The 24,780-nt window shown below is 43.4% G+C and overlaps 2 long non-coding RNA genes across 2 annotated transcripts; one reads left to right on the top strand and one right to left on the bottom strand.

The window, feature by feature from the left end:
* Positions 1–13,712: 13,712 nt before the first annotated feature.
* LOC137371682 (uncharacterized) lies at positions 13,713–16,392 on the bottom strand. Its single transcript, XR_010975266.1, has 2 exons — positions 16,263–16,392; positions 13,713–13,926 (listed from the first exon to the last, which is right to left on the bottom strand). It is a non-coding gene; the product is annotated as an uncharacterized lncRNA (long non-coding RNA).
* Positions 16,393–18,437: 2,045 nt separating this feature from the next.
* Positions 18,438–24,411, top strand: LOC137371683 (uncharacterized). The gene is made up of 3 exons (XR_010975267.1): positions 18,438–18,600; positions 23,993–24,192; positions 24,333–24,411. It is a non-coding gene; the product is annotated as an uncharacterized lncRNA (long non-coding RNA).
* The last annotated feature ends 369 nt before the right edge of the window (positions 24,412–24,780 follow it).

A 24,780-nucleotide genomic window follows, 5' to 3' on the forward strand; every position in this document is an offset into this window, starting at 1 on the left:
CCACCAAAGCCACTAAGTATCATCACCTCATTCCATGACAACATGAAAGGCACAATTCAGCATAGCGGCACCTCATCAGACCCCTTTCCTATCCTGAGTGGCGTGAAAGGGCTGTGTTCTTGCATCTGGTTCATTAATATCCTTTAAGGAAGGAAATCTGCTGTCTTTACCTGGTCTGGCCTACATGTGATTCTATAGCAATGTGGTTGACTTTTAACTGGCCTCTGAAATGGCCTAGCAAGCCACTCAATTGTCAAGGGAAATTAGGGATAGGCAACAATTGCCAGCGACACAAACATCCCATGAAATAATAAAAAAAACTGCTGAGTCTTTCCAGCATTTTCTGCATTCATTTCAGATTTCCAGTTGTCTTTTGCTTCTGTCATTGTGTTGGAGTAGGAACTATTCATGGCCTTGTTTCAGTCTCAGATTTGGCACTGTATAAGCAGCGTATGCCCTAAGTATTAAGGGCCCTGAGAATCGAAGGAAATTGATCCTTGAGACTCAGTGCATACTTGGGTTGAGCTGCCGGTGTTGATTGCACTTCCTCAGGCAGCTCGGCCACCGGGATACCTCAACAGAAGGCCACCTGCCTCACCATCAGCGACCCTCAGATAAGACCCAGGACGAGTGGTTTAAACTGGTTCCAAGGTGGGGACATGCCTATCGTGATGGGGAAGCTTTTGCTTCTCCTGGATCCATGGGAAGGCTTTCCTTTAACTGACGGCCGGGGAGGCTGTTGAAGCATTTGGGAAGGGTAGGCCCGATGTCTGCTCCAATCTATAATTAAAAATTTGGGAAACGGGTACTTCAGAAGGTATTAGGCCCCTCACTGACACATTCAAAGGGCCTAACACCTGCACTAGACGATTAAAAAATTGGAGCCCACTAATTTAGAAGTGGGGCCTAATGTCTGTGCAGATTGGATGCAGGCCGTCTCATTGGCATGCTTGCAGCCCATTTTGCACCTGAAAAAAATAGGTGCAACACAGACCATTTTCTACTCTTCCTTCTTTTCTCTGCTTATGTGGGAAATGTTAAGAGCTATCCCAAATAACAAGTCACTTCACAGCACCTTAAGAGACTTGCACCTTACTAACAGCACCATTTCAGTATTTAATCCTCACTAGGAACAGCAAGAACAGGATTACTTGCTGGCAAGCTTCCTGCCAAAAGAGATCAACAAGCAAGAGCGAAGATTGGACATATTCCTCAATTTTGCAACACCTGACTTCTCATCTTCCATTGCCCCTCCCTCCCACACATGCCCACCCTCAAGACACATCCTTCCTGCATCTACCCTATCAAGTCCTGTTAGAATTTTATAGGTTTCTATAAGATCCCCCCTCACTTTTCTGAACTCCAGCGAATATAATCCTAACCGACTCAATCTCTCCTCATATGTCAGTCCCACCATCCCAGGAATCAGTTTGGTAAACCTTCGCTGCACTCCCTCTATAGCAAGAGCATCCTTCCTCAGATAAGGAGACTAAAACTGCACACAATATTCCAGGTGTGGCCTCATCAAGGCCCTGTATAATTGCAGCAAGACATCCCTGCTCCTGTACTCGAATCCTCTCGCTATGAAGGCCAACATACAATTTGCCTTTTTTACCGCCTGTTGCACCTGCATGCTTACCTTCAATGACTGGTGTACGAGAACACCCAGGTCTCGCTGCATATTCCCCTCTCTGTTTACAGCCATTCGGGTAATAATCTGCCTTCCTGTTTTTGCTACCAAAGTGGATAACCTCACATTGATCCACATTATGCTGCATCTGCCATGCATTAGCCCACTCACTCAACTTGTCCAAATCAGCCTGAAGCCTCTCTGCATCCTCCTCACAACTCACCCTCCCACCCAGTTTTGTGTCATCTGCAAATTTGGAGATATTACATCTGGTTCCTTCATCTAAATCATTAATGTATATTGTGAATAGCTGGGGTCCTAGCACCGATCCCTGCGGTACCCCCCACTAGTCACTGCCTGCCATTCGGAAAAAGACCCATTTATCCCTACTCTTTGTTTCCTGTCCGCCAACCAGTTTTCTATCCATTGCAATACACTACCCCCAATCCCATGTGCTTTAATTTTACATGCTAATCTCTTATGTGGGACTTTGTCGAAAGAGGTTAGTAAGCAAAATTCGAGCACATGGGATTGGAAGTAATATACTGGCATGTATTGAGAATTGGTTAAAGGACAGAAAACAGAGAGTAGTGCTTGGACCACAGCTATTCATAATTTATAACAATGATTTGGATGTGGGAATTAAATACAATATTTCCAAGTTTGCTGATGACGCAAAACTAGGTGGGAATGTGAGTTACGAGGAGGATGCAAAAGGATTTAGATTGGCTAAGCGAGTGGGCAAGAACATGTCAGGTAGAAAATAATGTGGGAAAATGTGAAGTTATCCACTTTGGTAGAAAAAACAGAAATGCAGAGTATTTCTTAAATGGTGAGAGATTGGGAAGTGTTGATTTTCAAAGAGACCTGGGTGTCCTTGGTCGCAAGTCACTGAAAGCAAGCAATTCGGAAGGCCTTCATTGCAAGAGGATTTGAGTACAGGAGTAAAGAAGTTTTGCTGCAATTGTATCGAACCTTGGTGAAACTATATCTGGAATATTGTGCATAGCTTTGGTCTCCTAAGGAAGGATATAGTTGCCATAGAGGAAGTGCAAAGAAGGTTCACCAGACTGATTCCTGGGATGGTGGGATTGTCCTATGAGGAGAGATTGAGGAGACTGGGCCTGTATTCTCCAGAGTTTAGAAGAATGAGAGGTTGATTCAGGAAGGATGTTTCTGTTGGCTGCGGGGGTGGGGCGGGGTTCTAGAACCAGGCGACACAGTCTCAGAATAAGGGGCAGGCCATTTAGGATTGAGATGAGGAGGAATTTCTTCACTGAGGGTGCTGAATCTTTGGAATTCTCTACCCTAGAGGGCTGTGGCGGCTCAGTCATTGAGTATATTCAAGACAGAGATCAAGAGATTTCTAGATATTAAAGATATCAAGGGATATAGGATAGTGCAGGAAAATTGCGCTGAGGTTGAAGATCAACCATGATCTAGTTGAATGGCAGGGCATGCTCGATGGGCCGAATGGCCTACTCCTGCTCCTATTTCCAATGTTCCTATGTTCCCTTTGATGTTCAATGGGATTATCATTGCTGAATCCCCCCTATCAATATTCTGGGGTTACCATTGACTAGAAGGGCCAGTCATATAAATACTGTGGCTACAAGGGAAGATCAGAGGCTAGGAATTCTGAGGTGAGTAACTCACCTCCTGACTCCCCAAAGCCTGTCCTTCATCTACAAGGTATAAGTCAGGAGTGTGTTGGAATACTCTCCACTTGCCTGGATGAGTGCAGCTCCAACAGCAGTCAAGAAATTTAACACAATGTAGGACAAAGCAACCTGGTTGATTGGCACCCCATCCACCAACATAAACTTTCACTTCCTCCACTATCAGAACACAGTGGCAGCAGTGTGTACCATCTACAAGATGCACTGCAGCAACGCTCCAAGATTCCTTCGACAGAACCTTCCAAACACGCAACCTCTACCACCTAAAAGAACAAGGGCAGCAGATGCATGGGAACACCACCACCTGCAAGTTCACCTCTAAGCCGCACACCATCCTGACTTGGAACTATATCGCCGTTCCTTCACTGTCGCTGGGTCAAAATCCTGGAACTCCTTTCCTAACAGCACGGTGGGCAGTTGGGGATGGGCAGCAAATGCTGCCCTTGCCAGCAATACTCTCATCCTATGAACAAATAAAAAAATGCATGGAGAAGCTGGGGTTGTTCTCCTTAGAGCAGAGAAGGCGAAGGGGACATTTGATAGAGGTGTTCAAAATCATGAAGGGTTTTGATGGAGTAAATAAAGTGAAACTCTTTCCAGTGGTAAAGGATTAGCAACCAGAGGGCACAGATTTAGGGTGATCATCAAAAGAACCAATGGTGACATGAGGAAAAGCATTTTTTCATAGCTAGTGGTTACGATTTGGAATGTGCTGCCTGATAGGGTGGTGGATACAGATTTCATAATAGCCTTCAAAAGGGAATTGCATAAATACTTGAAAGAGAAAATTTGCAGGGATATGGGGAAAGAGCAGGGTAGTGGGACTAACTGGATTGCTCTTCGACAGAGCCAGCACAGACTCGATGGGCCGAGTGGCCTCCTTCTATGCTGTACTTGCTATGATTCTATGCCATTCTACTATAGGGATCTTCACAGCCAAGTCTGATCCTCACTCAGCGTACACCTGTGCGTACCTCCAGCAGGGACTCCTGTATAGCAATTCAGAGGGAATCTAATGCAGATCACAAGGGTCAATTTAAGTGCTCCCTGCTGAAGATACAACTGCAACATGCAGCAGAAGTAGCAGGGCCTCATTATTTCCCTTTTGATCTCCTCAAAGTGCTACTCATGCTGTGATATAGTAACACTGGCTTTCATTTAGTTCCTTTCCCAAATAGCCACTCAAAATGGTCATTATGCACATGCTATTTTATCATGGTGGGGCATCAGGAAAAGAAGTTCAATAATTTCCATCTTTGTTGTCTGCGGTGCATTATGGGTATATCCTGGAAGGACAAAATCACAAATGTGGCAGTCCTCTCAAAGGCAGAGCTCCCGAGCGTGTTGGCACTAATTAAACAGTGGATCAGACATGTTCACAGGATAGAAGACGGTCACGTACCCAAGGACCTTCTGTATGGTGAGGTAGCTAGAGGCAGATGACCAGTGGGGCGCCCAAAGCTCTGCTTCAAGAGTGTTTGCAAGCACGACATGAAGGCCCTAAATGTTGACTATTACACCTGGGAGTCAGTAGCTGGCGAAAGAGTTAAATGGCGACACATCCTGTGGGCTGATGAGCACCACCACGATGACAAGTTGCTACAGCAGCCTGGCAACAGGTGCCAATGTCAAAAGCAACAACTCACAGCGTCAGTTGGGAGCTTCCTGTGCGGCACTTGTGGCAGAACCTGCCTCTCAAAGATTAGCCTTCACAGCCAGCAACAAAGGTGCACCAAGAGAAGACAACCCACCTAAATGGATTGTTTGCTGCGTGTCCATCATCTTTCATAGATGGAAAGATGCCAACCTATTTTATCATGGTGGGGCATCACATCCTGTCCTCATCCATTGTCCACACACACGCAAACTTTCTAGTGATGAGGATCAAGAACCCGAGCAGATGTCCACCTTGACCCCAGCGCTAAGATGCTGAGGACAATTGCAGCACCTCTCTCGCATCCCAACTAAAATCAGCTGACCTGGCACTGAACAGGAATTGGTATTCACTGTTCCTGTTCTGTACCTGGCTCAGTAGCCTACCAGGTAGTACACATAGAACAACAACAACTTATGTTTATACAGAATCGTCCCAAGGCAAATCACAGGAATCATCAAAAGTTTAAGGCATAGAAATAGGCCACTTGTCCCATTGTGTCTGTGACGGCCGAAAAACGATCCACCTATTCTAATCCCACCTTCCAGCATTTGATCCGTAGCCCTGCAGTTTATGGCCCTTGGGGTGCATATCCAGGCTCCTTTTGAATGAGTTGAGGGTCTCTGCCTCAACTACCCTTTCAGGCAGTGAGTTCCAGACCCCCACTACCCTCTGGGTGAAAAAGTTTTTCCTTTTCTCCCCTCTAATTTTTCTACCAATCACTTTAAATCTATGCCCGCTCGTCACTGAACTCTCTGCTAAGGTGAATAGGCCCTTCACCTCCACTCTATCCAGGCACCTCATAATTTTGTACATTTCAATCATATCTCCCCTCAGCCTTCTCTGTTCCAAGGAGAACAACTCCAGCCTATCCAATCTTTCCTCAAAGCTGGATTTTTCCAGTCCTGGCAACATCCTCGTAAATATCCTCTGTATCCTCTTCAGTGCAATTACATCCTTTCTGTAATGTGGTGACCAGAACTGCACACAGTACTCAAGTTGTGGCATAACCAATGAGTTATACAGTTCCAGCATAACCTCCCTGCTCTTGTATTCTATACCTCAGCTAATAAAGGAAAGGATTGCATATGACTTCTGAACCACCTATCAACCTGTCCTGCTACCTTCAGGGTTCTGTAGACATTCACTCCAAGCTCCCTCACTTCCTCTACACTTCAGTATTTTCCCATTTATTGTGTATTCCTTTGCCTTGTTTGACCTCCCAAAATGCATCCCTCACACTTCTCTAGGTTGAATTCCATTTGCCACTTTTCTGCCCATCTGACCAGACCATCAATATCTTCCTGCAGCCTACAGCTGTCCTCCTCATTATCTACCACACGGTTAATCTTTGTGTCGTCTGTAAACCTCTTGATCATGACCCCTACATTTGCGTCCAAATTGTTAATATATACCACAAAAAGCAGGGGACCCAGTACTGAGCCCTGCAGATTGCCACTGGAAACAGCCCTCCATCGCGAAAACACCCGTCAACAATTACCCTTTGTTCCCTGCCACTGAGCCAATTTTGTATCCACCTTGCTGCATTTCCCTGGATCCCATGGAATCTTATTTTTTTTGAACCAGTCAAAAGTCTTGCTAAAATCCATGTAGACCACATCAATTGCACTACCCTCATTTATCTTCCTTGTTACTTCTTCAAAAGATTTGAAGAAATTTGTCGAACAAGATCTTCCCTTAACAAATCCATGCTGACTATCCTTGATTAACCTGTGCCTTTCTAAGTGACAGTTTATCCTGTCTCTCAGAATAGATTCCAATAATTTGCCCACTACTGAGGTTAGGCTGACTGGCCTGTAATTATTCAGTCTATCCTTTGCTCCTTTTTTAAACAGAGGTACTTTCAGCACTCTATGCACTGCTTTGCCTGTGCTGGGACGAGGGAGCAGTACCACAGGACATGCGCGATGCCAATATCATCACCCTCTATAAGAACAAGGGTGACTGCGGTGACTGCAACAACTAACGTGGAATCTCCCTGCTCAGCATAGTGAGGAAAGTCTTCGTTCGAGTCCCTTTAAACAGGCTCCAGAAGCTGGCTGAGCGTGTCTACCCTGAGGCACCGTGTGGCTTTCGAGCAGAGAGATCCACCATTGACATGCTGTTCTCCCTTCGCCAGCTACAGGAGATATGCCGCGAACAACAGATGCCCCTCTACATTGCTTTCATTGATCTCACCAAAGCCTTTGACCTTGTCAGCAGATGTGGTCTCTTCAGACTACTAGAAAAGATCGGATGCCCACCAAAGCTACTAAGTATTATCACCTCATTCCATGACAATATGAAAGGCACAATTCAGCATAGCGGCGCCTCATCAGACCCCTTTCCTATCCTGAGTGGTGTGAAACAGGGCTGTGTTCTTGCACCTACACTGTTTGGGATCTTCTTCTCCCTGCTGCTCTCACATGCGTTCAAGTCTTCAGAAGAAGAAATTTTCCTCCACGCAAGATCAGGTGGCAGGTTATTCAACCTTGCTCGTCTAAGAGCGAAGTCCAAAGTACTGAAAGTCCTCATCAGGGAACTCCTCTTTGCTGACGATGCTGCATTAACATCTCACACTGAAGAGTGTCTGCAGAGACTCATCAACAGGTTTGCGGCTGCCTGCACCGAATTTGGCCTAACCATCAGCCTCAAGAAAACGAACATCATGGGACAGGACGTCACAAATGCCCCATTCATAAATATCGACGACCACACTCTGGAAGTGGTTCAAGAATTCACCTACCTAGGCTCAGCTATCACCAATAACCTGTCTCTCGATGCAGAAATCAACAAGCGCATGGGAAAGGCTTCCACTGCTATGTCCAGACTGGCCAAGAGAGTGTGGGAAAATGGCGCACTGACATAGAACACAAAAGTCCAAGTGTATCAAGCCTGTGTCCTCAGTACCTTGCTCTACGGCAGTGAGGCCAGGACAACGTATGTCAGCCAAGAGCGACATCTCAATTCATTCCATCTTCGCTGCCTCCGGAGAATCCTTGGCATCAGGTGGCAGGACCGTATCTCCAACACAGATGTCCTCGAGGTGGCCAACATCCCCAGCATATACACCCTACTGAGCCAGCGGCGCTTGAGATGGCTTGGCCATGTGAGCCGCATGGAAGATGGCAGGATCCCCAAGGACGCATTGTACAGCGAGCTCATCACTAGTATCAGACGCACCGTCCATCCTTGTCTCCGCTTTAAAGATGTCTTCAAACACGACATGAAGTCCTGTGACATTAATCACAAGTCGTGGGAGTTAGTTGCCAATAATCACCAGAGCTGGCGGGCAACCATAAAGGCGGGGCTAAAGTGTGGCGAGTCGAAGAGACATAACAGTTGGCAGGAAAAAAGACGAAGGCGCAAGGGGAGAGCCAACTGTGTAACAGACCCGACAACCAATTTTATCTGCAGCACCTGTGGAAGAATCTGTCCCTCTAGAATTGGCCTTTATAGCCATTCCAGGTGCTGCTTCACAAACCACTGACCACCTCCAGGTGCTTACCCATTGCCTCTCGAGACAAGGAGGCCAAAGAAGAAGAAGATCCTTTTCTCCCTTTTTAAACAGAGGTACAACATTAGCAGTTCTCCAGTCCTTTGGCACCACACCTGTGTCCAGTGAGGACTGGAAAATGATAGTCAGACCTTCTGCTATTTTCTCTCTTGCTCCATTTAACAGCCTAGGGTACATTTCATCTGGCCCTGGTGATTTATCAATTTTCAAGGATGCTAATCCCATTAATACTTCCTCTCTCCCTATGTTTATTACATCCAATACTTCACACTCCTCCTCCTTAACTACAATATCTGCATCGTCCCCCTCTTTTATGAAGATAGACGCAAAGTATTCATTAAGAACCATACCAACATCTTCTGCCCCTACACACAGGTTACCTTTTTGGTATTTTATGAGCCCTAATCTCTCTTTAGTTATCCTCTTACTCTTAATATATTGATAAAACATCTTTGAGTTCACCATGATTTTGCTTGCCAATATTCTTTCATGCATTATCAAACAAACATTTGACACCCAACCAACATCAAAAAGATATTTATTAATTCATTTAAATTTAATTTCATTCAATTAATTAACAAATGCAATTAATTAATAAAAATCTGGAATTGAAGGCTAGTCTCAGTAATGTGCCATGAAACTATCATCAATTGTCCTAAAAACCCATCTGGTTCGCTAATGTCCTTTAGGGAAGGAAATTTGCTGTCCTTACCCAGTCTGGCCTACATGTGACTCCAGACCCACAACAATGTGATTGACTCTTAACTGCCCTCCAAAATGGCCTAGCAAGCCATTCAGTTGTCAAGGGCAATTAGGGATGGGCAACAAATGCTGGCCTTGCCAGCAATGCCCACATCCCATGAAGAATAAAAATAAATTAAGGCAGGTGAACATAAGCTTAATCTAAGTGGTAGGTTGTAAGGGGCAACTTAAAGGAGGATATGGGACCCCATATACGCCAGCAAGCATAGGGGTGATGGGATACGGGCAGCACACATTCCTTCCAGAATGAGAAGCAAGAACCTGAGCTGCTCTCTGCTGCTCTACAGACCATGTGTGCTGAGGACAAATGTAGGACCTATGTTGCATCCTGTTTAAAATTAGCTAACTCAATGCCAACCAGGAATTGTGCTTCAGTTTTCCTGGTTCATAATTGGCTCAGTAGCACTCGGAGGACGCTGCTATTCTTACGTTTCCTGATGCAGAAAGAAACTCAACTCCCAGCTGACCTCCTGTCTGTCAATGTTGAAAATGGAAACAGTGGAAGACACTTCAGTACATCCACTGCTTTAACTTCCACCATCAGTGCCCCACTTATGCTGCCTGTTCACCAAATTACTGCAATTGTGATAATTCACTGTTTCACATATTGACAAAAAGTGCGTGATACAATTTACCATCGGCAGAGCATGTGGGGCCTTCACTCAATAGTTGGCATGTAGAACTGATTGACAATTGGTATCAGCTTTTCCCAACTAACTCAAGTGCACTTTGTGCTAGCTAGCTGGTATTCCCATCCTCCTTAACTTGTTGCTTACGCGTGAAAGATAATATTCCCCATTCATTGCATTCAAATGTTTATTTCAAACTCTCAGTTTCATAATAGGTCACAATCTTCTAATTGATGTGATGTAGAAGCAATGACTTTAATCCTTCCTTTATTTGCCTTTGCATTGATTCCCAGCCACAACATTCCATTTCAAGCTGATTGTTTGCTCAGCTTATTGTTTCTATAGACAATTCTTACATTACAGCTCTACTCTCCATAGATCATTCAACAAAACATTCAACAAAAACTGTTGTATTCCCTTGTTTCTGATCGAAGATTAATTCAATAATGATTATAATTATGCCCACTTAAATTTCCACTAAACTTACATTAGCCATTGCATTGTTTTTATATTGAAAGGGCATACCAATTTCTTTTGTAAGTATTAAGAATTCAAAAATATTTTTAAAGACACTCCTCTCTGTAGCAGGATGACAGTTTGCAGAAGGTTGGAGCTGGGCAGACCTCATGCTAAAGCACATTGTGTATGGTCTGTGGAAGGAAACGGCCTAATGTACTAAAACTTTCATTCTACGTCCTTTTCTGAAGCCAAAGAGGCTTCAAACAGAGAAAGAGGCCATTCAACCCATTATATGTGAGCAATCAAAAACTAATTCCACTCTCCTGCTGTCTCCCGATAGCCTTTTATCATCTGCTGCTCCAGATATTTGTCCAGTTTTCCCTGACATGATGCAGTAGTTTCTGCCTCACCCACTCCCTGTAGCTATGATGAAACATTGGTATAATAGGCTTAATTAGGCAGAATTTATATATAGTTAATATATATCTATCTTTTAGAATTAAAGATTGAATAAATGGTTAGTTTTCAAGATGCACTGAAATTCCCCTTTAAGAAGGTAGAATTAGGAATTTCAAGGTCTTTCAAGGTCCCTGTTATAATAGAATGTGAACCAGAAACACCTTTTAAGTAGGAAAATCCATTTCAGCGTTTCTGTTGCCAGGGACTTGGAGGATAAACACACATTGAAACATCCTGTGTGACATCGGTAAAAGATAGCTTTAAATTTAATTGATAGTGTTGGTAAAATCTAGACAGATCAATTCAAAAAGGTCAACGTACAATAAAAATATATAATTATATAGATAATAAAATGGAACAGTACTTACAGGAACAGATGTCATGTAAACACAATTATAAACAGTTTGACCAGATAAATGCTCACAACTTTAAAAGCAGGGGAATTCCAGCAAAACATTAAGTGGAGATGTTAATTAATGATACTACCAAATATGGATCTCAAAAGCAGGGAAAATACACACAGAAAGGTTACACATATATGCTAAAAGGTCAGATGATACTTTAAGAAACAGTATAAACATGAGGGTATCTGAAGCAAACATTAGAAGTGTTGAGTTCTTCATCAATACTTCTCACCCTATGGCTTACTCGGAATTTAAGGTAAAAGTTTACTTTAAATTTTGATGGATATTCTAAGATATTTTGCTGTAACAATGTCAAGGTTGAACTTTTGGATTCTATTTCAGAAATAAGATTAGGTGTTACATCTCTTAGTAATATTTGATATTGTGATATACTTATCCATTTAAAAGTGTATTGCATGTTCAATTCTTTAAAAAATATATAAAAGTTAATAAATCGTCTCATGTAGCATTCTGTATACAACTACAAGAACCCCCGCTCTGTGTCGTTTTAAGTGGAGAGAAACGTATTGAAGAGAGTTTCCCAGACCCTTATAATATCTGAGATATTTATGACTTAGCCATAATTATTTTTTTAAATAGGCTATCTGAAAGATGGTAATATTCTCTGTTTGTGTTCTTTCTTTGAGGGAAAACTAGTTCAATTCTATGGACCCAAATAAGTGTCTATAAGAATTTGTCTGGTTTGAACTTAATTAAGGGAGACTCATAGGGATGTACGCTTGATTTGTTTTAGTCCCTATAAGGGGTTAAAGTGATAAATCATGTCATAGCAGTTCCAATTGCGAGCTATCTGTAGAATTTTTTTCTAACCACTCTCCTCATGCTCTGAATCAATTGTGAATTGATGATGCCTGATTGCTGGCTCTTCCACCAGAATAAATAGGCTTTCCCTTTATTCGCTTTATCAAAATCCTTCAGAATTCTACGAACCTCTATTAAACCTGCTCTTAGTCCAATGGAAATTTTCCCAGCATCTCAAGTCTCTCATCATATAATTCTAGTTTCCTACCTCAGGTGACTCTAAGCCATGTTTGATTGTGGATGAAACAGAAAGGCAAGTAACAGTTCTGTTACAGGGTAACACATTTGACATCAACTGCACCGCCCTCATCCACCTGTTAATGTTACCTCATTAAAAAATTTAATCAAGTTAGTCAAACACAATTTGCCCTTAACCAATCCATGCTGGCTCTCCTTTATTAGTCCATGCTTGGCCATGTGGCTGCTGTTTTCTCCCAGATTATTGGGTTGAATTTTCTGACGGTGAATTCCATCCATCGGGACCAAAAGTGGCAGCCAGCCCAAGTCAACTAGCGGCAGGACCCTGTGAGGCATATTCCTGGTGATAACCAATTAAGTGGCAGCTGCCAGCGCTGCCATTCCTAATAAGGATGACAGCCCACTCACAAGAGCTGCTGGCCCAATGAGAGGGCCGCCAGCTCAGCAACGCCACCGCTAGCCGTGGATACTGTTGGGACTGCAACAGCAGGATGAGGGCTTATCGATGGCCGTGTACCCTCAAAGGCAGGCTGGGGCCAGGCGGGCAGGCCCCGGCGATCTTGCCGGGGGGAGTGGAGGAGGGGGGGGAACGCTAACGGCAGGCAGCACCATTGCCTCAGGGGTGACCATTGAACCTTGGTGACACTCTCATGGACTAGGAATGCCCAAAGAACAGAGCCTCCTCCCATTAGAGCATGCTAGAAGATCGCGAGGTTGCACTGGTGGTCTCCCCAGGTGGCAGCGGGCTCCCCCGGAATTGGCAAAATGCCCGCGGAGGTGGGAAGAGGCCCTTCATTGGCCACTGAAGTGGTTCAATTGGGCTTCTGTTGGGCAGCCCATTGCCAGCTTTCCTGCTGCTGGCACGAATGAATAAAAAAAAGCATTGAAACCAACAGTTAATTAGCCTACAAAGCCAAAATACTTTAGAGGCTGGAAATCTGAAATCTGAATAGAAATTGCTGGAAATACTCAGTTGGTCAGACAGCATCTGCGGAGAGAGAAGCAGAGTTAATGTTTCAGGTTGGTGAATTTTCATCAATTTAGTGCAGTTACATTAAAAACAATTATTAAAAAGTTTTAATCAAAAATTTGCATTATAAACACATTATGAAAACTCATTAGGTGCCAGCTACTGAATCTTATTCATTGTATCGGAACCAGAGTTTGACCAATAATAGAGATAACTTTAATAGTTTATTAAAGGAATAATGGTGCCCTTAAATGTTGGTCTGAATGATGCAGATAACATTTGTTAAGGAGTTCTCTGGTCTATCTGTTGCCACTGGCAAAAATCTTTCAGCAATACCCAATGTCTGTAAAACTGTGAAGGGCTGTGTGTTGGTAGTGGCATCCAATCATTATGAGGCTGAGTTTTAATGGATACATTGATATCATTAAACAGCCACATTGATTTTAGCCTGTGGACTTGAGAGTGTTGGCTAGGCAACTGGAAAAAACAAGGTCTGTAGACTTTAAAAAAAAGTCTTTTTGCTCAGAGGTTTCATCAGTGGTTTATTTCACAGAAACCTATTAGGCTAATGGTTGCGTTAACCTGATAGCATTGTGCCAAGTTAGGAGCACGTTCTCCTGGAAGTGGCTTCACTTTACTTCAGATGGAGCACTTTCACCATGCAGAAATTAATTCCGGTTGTCAGTTTCAGAAGCAGGTTTCAATCATTGGTCTCTCATTCGGCTGAAACTGAACATTGCGGCCTGAAATAAAAAAACGTTTCAGAGCACTTAAAGAGTTGGTAAAGCTTAAGTTTTAAAAAAACTTTAAAATTGGATGTGACAAATTTGATCTGTGTAAGTAAATAAAATGGCTGCAGTACTTTCTTACATTACTGATGGCAAGTCAAAGTACTTTGTTGTATACAAAATATTTTGGGACATTTCCAAGAAATGTGATAAGGCTCCATGTAAAGGCACGCCTTTTCAGCGAGCCGTTAATCTGTTTATATTTTCTCACTCTACCCTGTCTTACTCGTATCTCTGTCTCTGAGTTTTTCTCCATTGTATAAGAAATAGGAACAGGAGTAGGCTATATGGCCCCTCAAGCCTGCTCTACTATTCAGTACAATCATGGTTGATCTTCTGCCTCAACTCTGCTTTCCTGCCCAACTGGTCAACTGTTTTTTTTGTGTTAATGCTTCCTTTAAAATACTAAGCCCAGGAATATCATACAACGGCCAGGAAATTCCTCAGATCTGCTCCTTGGGCCCCACAAGGAAACATCATTTAAAAAAATGTAAATAACATTAAATTCCAATTTAGAATTTGCAGCTCACGATGCAGTCTTCTTTACACTGGGGAGACCATAAACAGACTGGGTTATTGTTTTGCTGATTACCTCCGGTCAGTCTGTCAGCCTCACCCTGACCTCCTGCTTGCTTGCAACTTTAGTTCTCCATTTCACTCCCATTCTGATCTCTCTGTCCTCAGCTTCCTACACTGTCCCAGTGAAGTTCAACAGAAGCTGGAGGAACAGGACCTCATCTTTTCTATTGGGCTCATACAACCTTCTGACTTCAAGATTGAATTCAATAATTTTCTGATCGTAACCTCTTTCTCCATTTTCTCAGACAGCAGATGCTGGTAATGGTTCTGCTGTTGCCATTTACACCTCCCCTAGACCCATCCTTTATTTCTTTACCATTGCCACTCCCTTTTGCTTTGTACCATCATCCCTTTTGTCATTTTATCACTCTCCTGCCTGTCACCCTATCACAGACCTTCCCCTTTGTTCTTCCTTCCTCCCCCCACCCCCCAACCTCTATAACTTTTTTTCTTCAACCTGTAATTGCTCAAAAACTGCTAAATCTCTAACCTCTTCCAGTTCTGATCAAAGATCATCAACCTGAAAGTTTAACTCTGTTTCTCTCTCCCCAAGATGCTGCTTGACCTGCTGCTTTTTTATTTAAAATATATTGTCTTTCTGTGCTTCTTCTGGTCCTCATAGGAACAGAGGAACAGGAGGACGCCACTTAGCCCCGTGAGCCTGTTCTGCTAAGGAATTAGATTGTGGCTGATCTGGGGCCTAACTCCTTTGGTCCATGTACCTAATAATGTTGGTGAACAAAAACCCTTCAATTTTTGATTTAACGTAATAGTTGACCTACCAATAACTGTCATTTGCAGAACAGAGTTCCAAACTTCTCCCACTTGCGAGTAGAATTTGTTTCCTAACTTCACTCCTGAAGGGACTGGCTCTAACTTTTAGACTATATTCCCTAACCAACTTTTAGTTTTTTATTTAGAGATACAACACTGAAACAGGCCTTTCGGCCAACCGAGTCTGTGCAAACAATCAACCACCCATTTCTACTAATCCTACATTAATCCCATTACCCTCTCACATCCCCCTACCTATACTAGGGGCAATTTATAATGGCCAATTTACCTATCAACCTGTAAGTCTTTGGCTGTGGGAAGAAACCGGAGCACCCAGCGAAAACCCACACGGTCACAGGGAGAACTTGCAAACTCCGCACAGGCAGTACCCAGAATCGAACGCGGGTCACTGGAGCTGTGAGGCTGCGGTGCTAACCACTGCGCCACTGTGCCATTTCTCTTTATCTAACATATCTGTTCCCCTTAATATCTTGAAAACTTTAATCGAATCACCCTTTGACCTTCTAAATTGATGCAATTGTATGATACAAAGCTAGGTGGGAAAGTAAGCTGTGAGGGGGACACAAAAAAGGCTGCAAATTGATATAGATAGGTTAAGTGGGTGGACAAAAGATGGTAGATGGAGTATAATGTGGGAAACATGATGTTATTTATTTTGGTAGGAAGAATATACAAACAGAATATTTTTTCATATCCTCTCCACCCAACAACCACCATTGGGCCCCACCACGATCTGTCTCCTCCAGACCACAAGCTGCTCCCTCTGATTACCATTGGACCGCCTCCCAGTGCCTGCAATCAGAAGCCCCAGGGGGACCAGCATTGGAAACCCTCCCCCACCACTGTGATCAGGACCACCCATTCTGCAATTCTAACACTGACCCCTTTTCACAATCTCTCTCACTCCCCCCACCTACCTGCGCTCGTATTCTTCGACCCTGTGAAACAGACTTCCTGGCCGAAAAGGCCTGTCAAGCAGTTTGCCTCTGGGCAGGAATCCAACTTGAAGGTGTCTCGCAGTTAAATTCTATAGGACATTCAGGAAAACCATTCTTCTGTGCTTGCCAACTTCAACAACAGTACCTTCTCCCCACCCTGCACAGAACTCACCTCCAGGTTAAAGTTCAGGCCTACATCTCAGTCCAAGTCTATGGTCTTTTGACTCTTTCCTTTTGGTCATTGCTCCACTGTGTCGACAGCCCTACTCTGGACAAATCTTCTCTAAACCCTTCATATTGTTAATAATATTATTTTCTCTCCCCAATTCAAAATTTCCTTAAAACTATCTCTTTGATTATGCCTTTGGTTAAATCTCTGACTCTTCTGCTGTTTGCTATCTGTTCTTTTTCTGTTAAGTGACTGGAGACATTTACCACATTAAAAGATGTTACATAAATGCAAGCTGCCACGGACTCTCAACTTATTGGATACATTTCAAGTATGAAAGGCATACTGAAGCTTATCTGGACCAGCCATATAAACCCCATGACTACATGAGCAGGGCAGTGGCTGATTGCTCTGCAATGAGTGGCTCACCACCTGGCCCGTTAAAGCTGCTTTACTATTTACAAGGCTCAGGAAGATGTTGCAATATTTAACACTTGTCTGATGAGTGCAGCTTCAACAACATGCAAGAAGCTCAGCACCATCCAGGACACGGCAGTGTGATTGATCAAACTCTTCCATCACTGGCAATATGAATGATCAGGATGCGCTGAGGCAACACACCAATATTACTTTGACAGCAAGCTTACCCATGCATTCCTCTATCGTTGAGAATAAAATAAGTGCAGTAATGTCATGGGAGCACCATCATCTCCAAGTTCTCCTCCAAGCCACGCACCATCCTGACTTGGACATATATCATCATTCCTTCATTGTTGTTGGATCAATATCTTCGAATTCCCTACCTCACACTATTATGGGAGCACCATTAACATTACGACTGCAGTGGCTCAAGGAGAAGACCCACCATCAGCTCCTCATGGCAACTAGAAATGGACAATAAATGTGTCGTTTTTCTGGTCTCACACACATTTTGAGAACAAATTTAAAAAGCTAGAAATTGGCGATGTGGAGCTAAAATTGAAATAAAACCCTAATCTAATAGATTTCTTTAGATCTGTGCAACACAGATGTGATAATTATAGGAGGAGGAGAGACTGGCAGGACCAACAGGTATAATAGAATAAAAGCAAAATACTGCGGATGCTGGAAATCTGAAATAAAAACAAGAAATGTTGGAACCACTCAGCAGGTCTGGCAGCATCTGTGAAAAGAGAAGCAGAGTTAACGTTTCGGGTCAGTGCCCCTTCTTCGGAACTGACAAATATTAGAAAAGTCACAGGTTATAAGCAAGTGAGGTGGGGGTGGGGCAAGAGATAACAAAGGAGGTCTAGATTGGACCAGGCCACATAGCTGACCAAAAGGTCACGGAGCAAAGGCAAACAATATGTTAATGGTGTGTTGAAAGACAAAGCATTAGTACAGATTAGGTGTTAATACAGTGAATATTGAACAGCAGCAAGTACAAACCTGAAAAAAAAACAGTGGGTAAGCAAACTGAACAAACTAAGATGAAATGAAATAAATGCAAAAAACAGATTGTAAAAAATGTAAAAAAGAATGTAAAAAAAAGGAAGAAAAAATAACTAAAAATGGAAGTAAAATGGGGGGCTGTCATGCTCTGAAATTATTGAACTCAATGTTCAGTCCGGCAGGCTGTAGTGTGCCTAATCAGTAGATGATATGCTGTTCCTCGAGCTTGTGTTGATGTTCACTGGAACACTGCAGCAATCCCAGGACAGAGATGTGAGCATGAGAGCAGGGGGGAGTGTTGAAATGTTCAGTGTATTAACACCTAATCTGTACTAATGCTTTGTCTTTAAACACACCATTAACATATTGTTTGCCTTTGCTCCGTGACCTTTTGGTCAGCTATGTGGCCTGGTCCAATCTAGACCTCCTTTGTTATCTCTTGCCCCACCCCCACCTTACTTGCTTATAACCTGTGACTTTTCTAATATTTGTCAGTTCCGAAGAAGGGTCACTGACCCGAAACGTTAACTCTGCTTCTCTTTCCACAGATGCTGCCAGGTATAATAGAATTACCAGGTAAACTCCACTTACTGCATTCCTGGAGATGAAAGGCAAGACAATTTGCACCCTGAAATCAAAAGCAAAATACTGCAGATGCTGCAAATCTGAACTAAACAACAACAACAACAATAGCTTGCATTTATATATTAATGAAAGGTAAGAGACAGCAGGGATTAGCGCAGAGGAACAGCAGCAACCAGGAAAGCTGCATTCTGTAAGATAAGACCAAATGAATGGCGTGTGTATGCCTGGCGACGTCACCTGAAAAGCTGCAATTTGTGAGATAAGACAAAATAAACAGCCTCGTTCTTGATTGTTTCTGGCACAGGAGGAGACCATTAGGGTCATATGGCTACTGTGCTCAGTCTGAGCACCATTCAGCAATGGTCTGTTCCTGCAACTTCCTGCTCCATTGTCTCGCTCCTCTGCAATCTTCTCCAGACCTACATCCCGTCTGGCCTAGAACATAAGCTCTCAAATTCCACCCCTTACTAGGTCTACTTCTCTCTTCTCTCTGAGGGGAGGCGCGGGGGTGGCGAGTTCCACAGGCACCGATATCCAGCCAAGGGCGCAATTCTCGCAGCTGAGGCAATAGAGAGAAAAAAAAGATTTGCATTTATATAGCACCTTTCACAACCTCAAGACATTCCAAAGTGCTTTGTAGCTAATGTAAAAGGCTCCATTCCCGTATCCCCTTACAACAGTTCTTGGACTTTATGAATTACAAGAACAAAATTGCACACAAAACAGTGTTTGGCTTAACGATGAATTGTATTGAATCCAATAACATCCCTAAGACAGATACTTCTATGATTAGTTGAAACAGAAATCAAATTAAACTGTCCTCAGTACAAAACTTCCTGCAGTAACTTGAAATTGACAACCTCCAATTCCCAGCTGAACCCTTCAGCGATTTAACCACTGTTCCCAGTTACCCAAAACAAAGTCACTACGACTTGGCTCTTCATTTACAAATTTCAGGCAAAAACACTACACTTTTGTCCCAATCCCTCAGACCAAGATCACTACGATTTGGCAGAAACACAAAAATGGGCAAAACACTACATTTCATCCCAAACGCTCAGACTATTATCACTACGAATTGGCTGAACCAAATACGGGGAAAACCACTACACTTTTGTCCCAGCCCTCAGACCAAGATTACTACGACTTGGCTGAAATACTTACAATCCCCAACACGCTGGTTGGCCCGGCAATGATTGTAAGTCCTGAGTCAAGATGACCAATCTTTGATCCTTCTTCTGACTGCAGTACGGTCACTCCAATGTGTCTGCTTTTATAATAAAATGACTCAGGATTTCTAAGACATATGTTCTATTGTTCATGCTGTGCAGTGTCCAGCAGGTAAACATCCTTAGTTTATTTCACGCATAGACCAGACGAATATGATTAATTCAAACTGGGTGCAACAATGCAGTCCTTCTGTGACAGAAATAACTCAAACAAAATCTTCAAACTCTCATAGAATAATAAAAACAAAATACTGCAGATGCTGGAAATCTGAAATAAAAACAAGAAATGCTGGAAATACTCAGCAGGTCTGGCAGCATCTGTGGAGAGAGAAGCAGAGTTAACGTTTCAGGTCAGTGACCCTTCTTCGGAACTGACAAATATTAGAAATGTAAAAGGTTTTAAGCAAGTAAAGCGGGGTGGGGGGTGGGGTGCGGTGGTGGGAGGTGGGTGGGACAAGAGATAACAAAAGAGAAGCTTTTGATAGGACAAGGTCACAGAGAATAACTGACCAGAAGGTCATGGAACAAAGGCAAATGGAATGTTAATGGTGTGCTGAAAGACAAAGTGTTAGTACAGAGAGGGTGTGAATTGACTGTAAAGCACAAAGCACTCCATGCACCTACATAATTTTTTTTTAAAAAACAGCAACAGTGGGTAGGCACAGTAGAAACAAATGAACCAAAGTAAAAAAACTAAAATAAAATAACCAAATAAAAAAGAAAAAAGAAAAAAAGACAAAAAATAACTAAACATAAAAAGGGGGGACCTGTCATGCTCTGAAATTATTGAATTCAATGTTCAGTCCGGCAGGCTGTAGTGTGCCTAATCGGTAAATGAGATGCAGTTCCTCGAGCTTGCGTTGATGTTCAGTGGAACACTGCAGCAATCCCAGGACAGAGATGTGAGAGCACGGGGGTGTATTGAAATTGCCAGCAACCGAAAGCTTGGGGTCATGCTTACGGACTGAGCGGAGGTGTTCCGCAAAGCGGTCACCCAATCTGTGTTTGGTCTCCCCAATGTAAAGGAGACCACATTGTGAGCATCGACTACAGTACACTAAATTGACAGAAGTACAAGTAAATCACTGCTTCACGTGAAAGGAATGTTTGGGGCCTTGGATCGTGAGGAGAGAGGAGGTAAATAGGAAGGTATTACACCTGCAATTGCAGGGGAAGGTCCTGTGGGAAAGGGATGAGGTGGTGGGGTAATGGAGGAGTGGACGAGGGTGTCACAGAGGGAACGATCCCTTCGGAACGCTGACGGGGAAGGGAGGGGAAGATGCATTTGGTAGTGGCATCACGCTGGATGTGGCAGAAGTGGTGGAGGATGATCCTTTGGATGTGGAGGCTGGTGGGGTGGAAAGTGAGGACAAGGGGAACCCTGTCGCGGTTCTGGAAGGGAGGGGAAGGGGTGAGGGTAGAGGTGCGGGAAATGGGCTGGACATGGTTGAAGGCCCTGTCTACCACAATGGGGGGGGGGGGGGGTGGAATCCTCGGTTGAGGAAAAAAGAAGACATATCAGAAGCAATGTCGTTGAAGGTAGCATCATCAGAGCAGATGTGTCGGAGACGGAGAAACTGGGAGAATGGAATGGAGTCCTTACCGGAGGCATGGTGTGAAGAAGTGTAGTCGAGGTAGCTGTGGGAGTCGGTGGGCTTATAATGAATATTAGTAGATACCCTACCCCCGGAGATGGAAACAGAGAAGTCGAGGAAGGGAAGGGAAGTGTCGGAGGTGGACCATGTGAAGGTGAGAGAAGAGTGGAAATTAGAAGCAAAGTTGATAAAGCTTTTTAGTTCTGGGTGGGAGCAGGAAACGGCACCAATATAGCCATCAATATACCGGAAAAAGAGTTGGGGGAGGGGGCCTGAGTAGGACTGGAACAAGTAATGTTCGACATATCCCACAAAAAGACAGGCATAACTAGGACCTATGTGGGTACCTTCAAACTCTCATGTTGTTTAAACAAATTGTCCTGCTGTTTTGAGGCAATACAATAACAGCACCTGGCTCTGAAGTTGCTGGATGGTGTGAATGTCTCATTCCTCTCCTCAAGATGAATTAATGACCAGATTCCAGTACTATTGTCTATGATGGTAGCCTTATCATCATATCAAAGACAGGTCCCTTGTACCATTGTGCAGGGTAGTCAGTCTCTTGATTGCATTAGCCAATGGCAGGTGATGGCTTTTCGTTTGGTACCATTGTTCCATTGAAAGCAATCAGTCAATGTTTGAATGCTTTTTGATGAGCCACTGTCATTTGTGAATATCCAAGTTAACTCTTTTCTGCCCAGCCTGTGCTGTTGCTGCAGCTTGGCTTTTTGTATTGCAATCCAAACATGAGGTCAAAGCATGTCTGTGTGTTTGAATTTTATAGTCCCTAAATTTTCCCAGTTGGAGGGGATTCCGATCCTACACCAATAAAGTACTTTAGAATTGTATTCAATGTTAAAATATAGTAAACACAACAGCCAGCTAGCATACAGCAAGATCCCACAAACAGCAATGTGATAATCTGTTTAAAGTGATGATGCTTAAGGGATAAGTATTGTTCAGTACACTAGTGTTATGACCAGGTAAGGAAGGGGTCTCAGGCTTCCGTCTGGCCCTTTTCCTGGTTTGGCCATAACAGGATTTAACCTTTAAAGCACAGTATTTTAGCTTAACACCTCAGTGAGTCCTTACTCACTGCTCTCTAAATTTAATTGTAAATGAACTAACCAGACAGGTTTTCTTAGGTTTAAACAAGAGAGATGTAAGTTTATTAACCTTACCACTCTAACTCGGTTAAAATTACTGAAATACGCAACACAACCACGCTAGCGTGCAGATGAGATAAACACACACACACACACACACACACACAAATAGATACATAGGGGGAGAAAGACTAAAGGGGGAGGGTTGGAGTTGTAAATGGAATTCAGTTATTGCATTTAGTTTGGATGTAAAGTCCTTGATCAGAGTTAAGTGTTGCAGTTCTCGCTGGGGCCCAGTGCATACTTTCAAACCTGTTTTGCTGGTACCAGAGGGCTGAAGAGGTCCTCTGTCTCGAGGCTTAAGTTGCTTCCGTGGGTTCTTGGGACTTTGCTTGAGAGAGAGACAGGGACAGCGTGGTGCTTTCTCCTTTGAGTTCAGTTGCAGTCTGGCCAAAACTTTTCTGTGAGGCACAATTCAATCAATTCCCAGTCTGGTCAGCAGGTAAGTCATGTGACCAGCTCTTTGTTTGAAACAGCATCATCTGCAAGGATCGTTGATTTCAAAAGTTCTCCAGTCACACTCAGTTGGGAGGGGGACTGTGGTGGGTGGGTGGACGCTTGTCTCTTACAAAGTCAGTGACTCCCAATATCTTTCGATCCCCACAAAAGCCATTTCACTAATTGAATCAGGGAAATACTTCCATTGTCTCTCTAGTCAACTGTCTCTCAGAATGTAAATGTGCAGCCATGTTTTCAGACATTCAGCTTTGTGGTCTTTTTAAATAAGTTATGTTCAATGTCCAGTAAAAGTTCAAGTAGTGTTCCATATAATGAAATTAATATGTTTCCAATTGGCCAGTGTGGTTTCCGTTACACTAGTCTTTATCAACTCTTCCCCCGCTCTGGCTGAAACCAGATAACTGAGCACAGACAGGGGCGGAAATGGGGGCCCCTGTGTTGATGAGCCACACTCCATCACTCTAGTGCATTTACTCTCCACAGCCACTCATCTATCTCCTGTTACCACCCTTCGGTTCTGACAGCTCAATTTTGAATATTAAAAGGATGCATTTTCTCACAACGCAGCTCCCTGGGGTGAATTTAGAAATTTGCTGGAATTGATGCACAAGTGGTGTTGAAGACACTGAAGACATCAAACATCCACGCCCCCGGCAGTGATTCTTATTGAGCAGAAGAGTGTAAGCCCATTCCCCTCCCCCAGCTCTGACTGTGAGTGCCATTCACACCGTGAATGGAAGAAAATGGTTTAAAACAGGCGGGAATGGAGACAGCGCAGCTCCGGGGTAAGGGAGCAAACAGCAAGCTCTTTACAATCTGTGGACACAAGTCCCAAAGATTGGCATTGAGTCTGAATCGAGCCCTGGGGGAGCTGGGGGTTGTTTCTAAAAAATAGAATGAAATAGGAACTGGTGCCAGAACATGGACTGAGCAGAGGAAGTGAGAGGCCAATACGACTGTGAGTGTACACTGTGTGGACAGGGTAAGGGAGGTAGAATAGGAAGGAACTGCTACTGAAAATAATTACTGATTTCCATCCCCAAACCAGCAATGAATGTTTGTGCTTCAATTCCAGTCTCATCCTGTTTGATGCTTTTGGACAGTGAACAGCAGAAACAGACAGTAAGGATGTGGGGAGTTAATAAAAAGACTGTCTATTGCAGGCACCAGGTGAAAGTATGAGGACATATTTTAAACAGCGGCTGTTTGGCTTTGGTTGAACTGATAAGCCCCTGAATATGAATCTGACCTGTGCAAAGGTCTCAGCTCCATCAGGTAATCCCATTCAGCAATCCCAGTATTGAGTTGTGTTATGTCTGGATTTCGCGAAGATGCTGTAAAACTGCCCAATACACTTGATATACAGAAGCTGAATGGTGCAGTGGAGTCTGACACTGCCACTATTTGTTTTGTAGGTTTTCCTTTACGGAAGTTTATTTCTGTGGTACTGCTTTAAATGCTGCATTATTGCTTTAAGGGGCATATCCAAAACAGCTTTCCATCATCAGAAAGGATGTGAGGCACAGACCTTTGTGACCTCCAAGCACTTGCAGCTAGCAGCTAAAGGAACAACAATGCAAAGCATCTTTCCAGCATTGCTGTGTAAGTTAGCACCTTCAATTAAAGAACCTACCTTTTGGATTCACTGATCTTATCTGTGTGATTGATTTGTCTGCATTACAACACAAAAACGTAACATTCATAATGATTATTAACATAAAGATTAAATCCATCACTTTTGCATCTTCTACCTCATCTGTGCTCGAGTTATGAGATACAAATACGTGAAGGAACTTGAATAAATGTGATTTCTGTTCCACCTGAGGCACAGGGAACAGTGCAGCCAGCTCCTTCTCACATACA

Source organism: Heterodontus francisci, chromosome 7, assembly GCF_036365525.1.
Source record: "Heterodontus francisci isolate sHetFra1 chromosome 7, sHetFra1.hap1, whole genome shotgun sequence".
Lineage (NCBI taxonomy): Eukaryota > Metazoa > Chordata > Chondrichthyes > Heterodontiformes > Heterodontidae > Heterodontus > Heterodontus francisci.